The sequence below is a fragment of the Helianthus annuus genome, chromosome 7 (assembly GCF_002127325.2).
Source record: "Helianthus annuus cultivar XRQ/B chromosome 7, HanXRQr2.0-SUNRISE, whole genome shotgun sequence".
In the NCBI taxonomy this organism is placed as follows: Eukaryota; Viridiplantae; Streptophyta; class Magnoliopsida; order Asterales; family Asteraceae; genus Helianthus; species Helianthus annuus.
The window spans coordinates 124301647-124309536 of NC_035439.2; the positions used below are offsets into that span (position 1 = coordinate 124301647).

At 39.1% G+C, this 7890-nt stretch overlaps 1 non-coding gene across 1 annotated transcript; it reads right to left on the reverse strand.

Moving 5' to 3' along the window:
* Positions 1 to 5406: 5406 nt before the first annotated feature.
* LOC118480719 lies at positions 5407 to 5513 on the reverse strand. The gene has a single exon (XR_004863697.1). It is a non-coding gene; the product is annotated as a small nucleolar RNA R71 (small nucleolar RNA).
* Between the last annotated feature and the right edge of the window lie 2377 nt (positions 5514 to 7890).

Sequence of the window (7890 nt, forward strand, 5' to 3'; positions counted from 1 at the left end):
GTTGATGATTTATATATATTAAATGATTTAAATTTGAAGTTCAAAGTGTTGAGTCGACACAGAAGATAACCTGGCAGATCTTTATACTAAAGCTTTTGACAGAGCTCGCTTTGAACACTTAGTCGAACTCAACGGGATGAGGAATCCTGAATAACTGGTTTTTCATAAGAATTTTTGTAAATAGTTTACTGCTTTTCTTAAAAATCAAAAACACAAAAACAAAAAAAAAATTGAAAAATCAAAAACATAAAAAATAAAAATATAGAAAAATAAAAAATGAGTTATCACTGTGTGAAAAAGAAGAAATGATAGTACATCGGCAAGTTAGACTGTCACACTGAAACTGAATCATAAATTGCTTAAGTGTGATAGCAGCTTCATCATATGATGTACCAGTAGGCAAAAGCATGAAATAATCAACTTACCAATGTGATATAAACTTAAATGAACTGAATATGAGTGGGGAACATATCAGTGATGTATGGTTTAATGACCTTAATTCTTGCATTGATAGATTGCCAAAATCTGAAGTTTTGGGTCTTTATACTGTTGTTTCAACTAGGGATATCTTGGCTGTCTGTCTGTTAGAACTAAAATTGTACATGACCCCAGGAAAGATAGTCACTTGGAATTAGCTCATTTCTATTTGAATGTCTGTATATTTCCCGATACACACAATTTTGATCTGATTCTAAAATCTTCTCTGAAAAAAGTCGTGTACCTCCTCTGCTGCATCCAGATATATGCTGACCTGGAGGTGCTAGGCAACGACAGCTTCTGCTGCATCCAGATACATGCTGACCTAGCTGTACGTTGTCGCGCTATAGATCTAATACACCCGAAAGAGGCCCTCAAGTGCCCAAAAGAAACCCAAGAAACCTATATCAAACTGAGAAAATCTCATTTGATTTGTATATTACACCATCTCTACTGAAGATCTATTCTGTTCTCTTCTCAACCTATTCCCAGTTAAGATTTCAGAAATCTGGATTGGACTTGTGAAATATGTGGTAGGGAAGATACTTGCATGATAGAGTGTGCTGTTTATATTTCCAGGATTTGATTTGTATTTATTTGGGTGTTCATAGTTATGCAATCAAAACATGATAAAACAGTTTATATGCAGACCTAGACACAGTCAGGATATCTTAAAGGATGCAATCAGTATACTCACCTACTACGATGAATCTTTGTGCATACCTTGATCGCGGGGGTATATCCTGTTGTGGGACACGCTGATATTTCAAAAATTAAAATTACCTTAACGTATCATACGGTAATGGTACTTGAAATGTTCATGCATTTTGTTTAGGTGGACAAACATACTGGTAATCGTCTTGAACTGCTTTTCACTAAAACATTAAATAAAGAATTATCTAATTGTGTGAAACAGTTTTATTGTGCTGATATGATCTTCTTACCAGTGAATTCTCACAAAAATAGAGTGTTTATTGCTTTTGTATTTACTTGCTTTCAGAAAAATATAAAAATCCAAAAATAGTGTCTTTTTCTGTTTAAAATTCTTAACGTACGGAAAACTGTTATTCTTGGAGGACTTGTTACTGATAGGGGGAGACGGTGTTAGAAAGTGAGTTCAAAATTTTTAAATCTTGCAGGTTCTTGTGTGTTGAACAAAAGGTTTTGTGAGTTGGTGATGAAGTTGAGAATGCTTAATCTGTGATACAGTTTAACTAATCTCTTGAAAAATAATAATTTATTTAACTTTGTTGAAAAGTTCTTATGGTTTCTCGAGATGTTTGTTTTATAGTATACAGATTGAAGCAGTTTGTGGCTGAGAAGTAGCTGTGAAGTGTGAAGATGAGAGTTTGATTGGATGCATGGTAGAACCTCCTTTCTATATTGCAGACAAGATTGAAGAGTTTGAAGATTGTTGTGCAAATGCTGAATTGGAGTTTACTCAAACGCTAACGTGGTGAAGATTTGGTGATTGGATGCATCAGCTTAGGGGGAGTCTGTTGTTGACAGAAGCTATTGAAGCTGAAGCTATCCAAAGACCAAAGACAGTGCAAGACTGCATGAAGATTGCAAGAAGACCGAAGACAAAGTTTTGACTCAAGACAAAGTTTTTATGAAGCTATTGTCAAGGGGGAGTTTGTTGGTGCATGTTTGTGACAACAGCTTAGATTTGGTCTTTGGATATCTTGTAATTAGTTAAACGATAAACAGTTAGCGGGTTTAGCTTTGTAATAGTGAGATTATAGAGTTTGGGCTAAACTAAACCCATTTGGGTCAAGGGGAGACGAATTGGGCTTTGCCCATGTAGGAAACCCTAGTCCAGTTGTAAACCTTGTGTTATATAAACAAGGTTAGGCTTTAGGGTTTAGGTTGATCAGTTAATGAGTTAATCAGCAAAAACAGTTGTTTGAGAGAGAATTTCGTGAGAGACTAGGTCTTGGACGAATTTGGATAGTTGGTTAGGGTTTGATTGATTGTAATCAGTCTTGATAGATAATCAATAAAACCCGGTTTGATTGAATTGCTGTTTCTGTTCTTCTACTTGTTTTCTGCTTATTCTGATCAAGAGGATTCCGCACTCTTGATTGGAAAGACGATTCTGTGAAGATCCATACACATCAAGGGGACCTACAGTTATACTGATCCAGGATATCAAATGCTCCCTTGATATCCTGGAGGTGATCCTCAGCCTTTTTAGACTTTACTACCATGTCGTCGATGTATACCTCCATAGTGTCCCCCAGCTTGTCTTTAAACATCATGTTCACCAATCTCTGATATGTTGCACCTGCATTTTTCAAACCAAAGGGCATAGCAGTATAACAATAAATACCTGTAGGTGTTGATGTGTGTAAAATGCAACAGATAAATTACATCAAATGAGGCATAAAACTAACCTTTTTTAAGTACTAATGTTGGAAAAAGAGTGTTTTTGTCTTCCTTTTGTATTTTCAGGATTAAATGAGCTCAAATTAACAAAAGAAGCAAAAAGGCAGCTAAATCTAACATAAATACAAGAAAAGGAACATAAGTGGATTGCCCGACCCCTCGACAGCATCCTCCCAAGCAAAACAGAGAAGGCAGAAGACTGAACTCGCCCCGTGCTCAGCCAGCACGGGGTCGTACCCAAGAAGCAGCAGAAAAGACAAACCTATAGAAGCTTCTATTGCCCACCACGGGGCCGTGCCCAGTGAACACGGGGGCGTGGCGAAAGTACTGCAGGCGCATTAATTGTAATTGTGAATTACAATTAATGAGGAGAGAGATTGTCAGACGGGCACGGGGCCGTGTGCAGCGGACACGGGGCCGTGCCCAGGCTTCTGTTCAGCCTATAAATAAGAGTGCTTGGCTTCATTGCAACTCATCCCTTGGCACACCACCTCTCTCACACTTCATCCACCACCCACCACCAACACAACACCATCATCCACCACCATCATCCATTGTCCATCATAGAGTGTGTGAGTCGTCTCGGGATCCAAGATTGATCGTAAGAGTTCTTGACAATCAAGGCCATGTTTGCCTAAGTCTCTTACATCACTTGGTGAAGACAAGTGTTTAGTATAATACTTTTTTATTTTTAATCTTTTGCACTATTTATTTGGTTTTGTATTAATGACTTTAATAACTAGTTGCTTATGTTGAAGGTGATTCTTCCTTATCGTTTGTCCGTGGTGTCTTGGCATTATTTTACTGTCTATATAAAATAAAAGATTTTCACCATTCATATCTCCACGGTCTATATGGAGGTATGTTGGCTACCTGGTCGGGGGTTAAGGGAACGGTTTGGTAAGGGTCTTGCCCTTGTTCAGCGTTTAGAGGTCCTGCAAGGGACCTGGGTCAAATTTAGTAGGATCTCCTTCAATACCCATAGGTATTGGATGGCGGGGATCCAAACTCTTTGACCCCCTCATAAGTTAACTACTATTAATACTATAACCCGGCTATTTAGGACTGTATCCCTGCTAACTCAGACTACTTAGTCGAGGGTAACGTCACCTCCAAAAGAGGGGCCTACCATAATTTGCATTAATAACTTAATTCATTATCTTTCAATAATCTGACCCTTTAGGATTGTATCCTTGCTGATTCAAACTACTGGGTTGAGGGTAACGTCGCCTTCAAAAGAGGGGCCTACTACAATAACTAAGATAATCTCTTAAACAAGTGCAAAAGTGCGAAAATAATCAAAGGTTATACTAATACACGAGTCGGATCCAAGTGATTCATCTTGTCTATCTGTTTTTATTTTTATTTTTATTTTTCAGCATTTAGTTAGTTTTATTTTCTTAGTTTAAAAATCTTTTCTAACATTTTGATTTGGTTAGACGTTGAGGATAAACCGGTACTAAAAGCTATTGTGTCCTTGGACGACCTCGGTATCTTACCAACACTATACTACGTCCACGATGGGTGCACTTGCCCATATGTGTGTTTAGTGTTAGTAAATATCGTGTTTTATAAATTTAAAACTTGGCTAAAAGAGTAAAAAGGGCTTAAAATATACATCTAAAATATAACACACTTCATGCACATCAAGTTTTTGGCGCCGTTGCCGGGGACACAATGATTTTAAGAAAGTTAGGAATCAACGGCCTAATCATATTTTTATTTTTCTTTTTAATTTTTAGGATTTTCTTAGATTTTCAGCTTCTGCAGAGCTCAGCACGGGCCGTGCCTGGTCGGACACGGGCCGTGCCCAGTGTTGTTACTAGCAGTTTTTAGTTTTCCAAGTTACAGAAGGTTGACCACGGGGCCGTGTCGGTGCAACACGGGGCCATGTCCAACTCTCCAGTAACTGGGATCTGGAAAACAATCAATGTAACTCCGACCACGGGCCGTGTTCACTGAGCACGGGGCCGTGGTGAACCTTCTGACCAACATTCTTTTTTGTTTTTATTGCAGGACTTGGAACCAGACGCCACCCCTACGTAGTGTATGAGCTCCAGTTCTAATAAGGACATAAAAGAACCTCTAGAAGAACCCGAACGCTTTCTCAGAAAAAGACTAAAAGCCAAAAACCAAGAGAAGGTTTCGGGAAATCCACTTCCAATGGCGGACCAACGTACCCTCATGGATTATCTACGACCTACCGTAGGTAATCTTGGCGCCGCTATCAATGCACCGAATGTTGAAGCCAATAACTTCGAACTTCGGCCGCATTTGATACGAATGCTCCAAAACTCTGCAACCTTTCATGGGCTTGCGGACGAGGATCCTCATCTACATATTACTAATTTCTTAGAAATATGTGATACTTTTCGGATCAATGGAGCATCAAATGACGCCATCTGCCTCCGAATGTTTCCTTTTTCACTAAAAGACCGAGCAAAAGCTTGGCTTAACGCCCTCCCAGCTGGATCGGTAAACACCTGGGATGAACTAGCCCAAAAATTTTTATATAAGTATTTCCCTCCCGCTAAAACGGCTAAATTAATGACTGAAATTAATACATATTCACAAGAGGACGGGGAATCCTTATATGAAACTTGGGAAAGGTTCAAGGAGCTATTGCGAAAGTGTCCACATCACGGCCTTGCGATATGGCAACAAGTATCCACTTTCTATAATGGGTTGTTGCCACACACAAGGCAGACACATGACTCTAGCTCCGGGGGACTTTTAGGTAATCGCCGCCCGCATGAAATATATAATCAAATTGACGAAATTGCTCAAACCAATTTTCAGTGGCACACTCCCCGAGGCAATAAATCTATTGCCCCGGGCGCCCATAAGGTTGATGAAAGCACTTCTTTACAAGCCCAAATCGAGGCCCTTTCTTCGAAAATAAAAAAAATTAGAAATGACAAAAACAGTCTCGGTTATGGCTTGTGAAGGGTGTGGTGGGCCACATGAAAATTGGAGTTGTATGAAAGAAACAGACGATCAACAAGAGTCGGTAAGCTACATTGATAATAGACCTAGGCCGTCGGGTCCTCCAACGGGCACCTACAACCAAGGATGGCGAAATCACCCTAACCTTGGTTGGAGAGAACCCGGCAATAGTAGTAACCAACAAAACCAACGAACAAACTTTCAACAACCAAGAAATGAGTCACAAAATTTCCCTCAACAACAAGGTGGACGAGAAAGGCTTGAAGATACTATATCTCGCCTCATCTCCGACACTGAAAAGAAAAACTCAGAAAGGTTTCTACAATTAGAATCAAATTTTAGAAATCAACAAGCTAGTATTCAAAACATAGAAAAACAAATAAGTCAACTAGTGTAAGTCCCGATTAACCGGATCTTTCAATGATATCAAACAACACCAAGTTTGTGCGGAATCCAAACTTAATGTGATTCAAGAATAAATACGAAAAACTGAAAATATGGAAACGAAGAACAATACCGAATCACTTTCAAACTTGCACACGATTCTATTACTATCAACTAGCAAAACCGTCTGGTACAAGTTCCTACACCACTACCAATCGCCTCCCACTCTCTGTTTCTCTAGAAATTCTGTAACTAGGAGGTTCACAAAGGTTCAAACCCTAAAACAAGTTGTAAACTTGTTTATATACTAACTTAAGCCCAAGTCCCTACATGGGCTCCCCTTGGGCCTGCTTGGCCCACATGGCCTAAAGCTTGGCCCAAGTGACCTATAAAGGTCCAAAACCTAATATAAACTAACCCGGTAAAGCCCAGTTTGTAACCATAGCCCGTTGTATTAATTTGATGCGTCAGTCTCACACTTTAGGGCCTAACAATCTCCCCCTAGACTGATGCCATCAAATTGTCTTCACAACATGAATTCTGGAACGTCTTCAACGTCGTCTATGGTCATCACTATGCTGCAGATGTTGTGGAAGTTCTTGACTTCTGAACTCTCAGCACTGGGTCTCTTTCTTCAGCTCTTGTGGTTAGCTTCACGGTACTTCTTCAAATGTACTTTCACTGTCAGACGGTGTCTCGTATCCGATTCTTCTGACTCAGGTACATCTTGTTGTTGTGATGCTTTGGGCTTCTTCAGCAACTAACAGCATCTCAGTCTTCATCAACCCCTGTTCTTGATTGAAATCAAATTCTGCACATGCTCACAAACTCATAAGCAAACATTTCTTATGCAACAGGGAGAGTACCACATGAACACTAGGTACATAAAATTTCACGATTTAAATTCTTTTAACTTTTGAAGATTAGTCAAATCTTCAAGAACGGTTATAATTTTTAATTTTAAGAAAATCAAATAAGCACTCTATTTTTGGATTTTTTGATTTTATAGAATTACAATTGCAATGGGATCAAAACTCGTTCTCAGGCAGACTAAGGAACACTTTTCAGTACGAGCCTAATCAGACTGGTCTATGCGATTGCCAATATGTTTGTCCACTTAAACTTTAACGCTCAACTTTCAATTTTTCAACTTCGTGATATGTTTAAGGTAATATTATACTATTATACCCGTGTGTCCCATTCCAAAGCATACCCCCGCGATCAAGGTAAGCACAACGATTCATCGTAGCAGGTGAGTATACTGATGTCATCCTTTAAGATATCCTGACTGTGTCTAGGTCTGCATATAATATGTTTTATCATGTTTTGATTTCATAACAATGAACACCCAAAGAAATACTAATCAAATCCCGGAAATATAAACAACACACTCTATCATGCAAGTATCTTCCCTACCACATATTTCACAAGTCCAATCCAGATTTCTGAAAGCTTAACTGGGAGTAGGTTGAGAAAAGAACAGAATAGATCTTTTGCAGAGATGATATAATATACAGATCAAATGAGTTTTTCTCAATTTGATATAGGTTTATTTGGGTTTCTTTTGGGCACTAGAGGGCCTCTTTCGGGTGTATTAGATCTATAGCGCGACAACGTACAGTTAGGTCAGCATGTATCTGGATGCAGCAGAAGCTGTCGTTGCATAGCACCTCCAGGTCAGCATGTATCTGGATG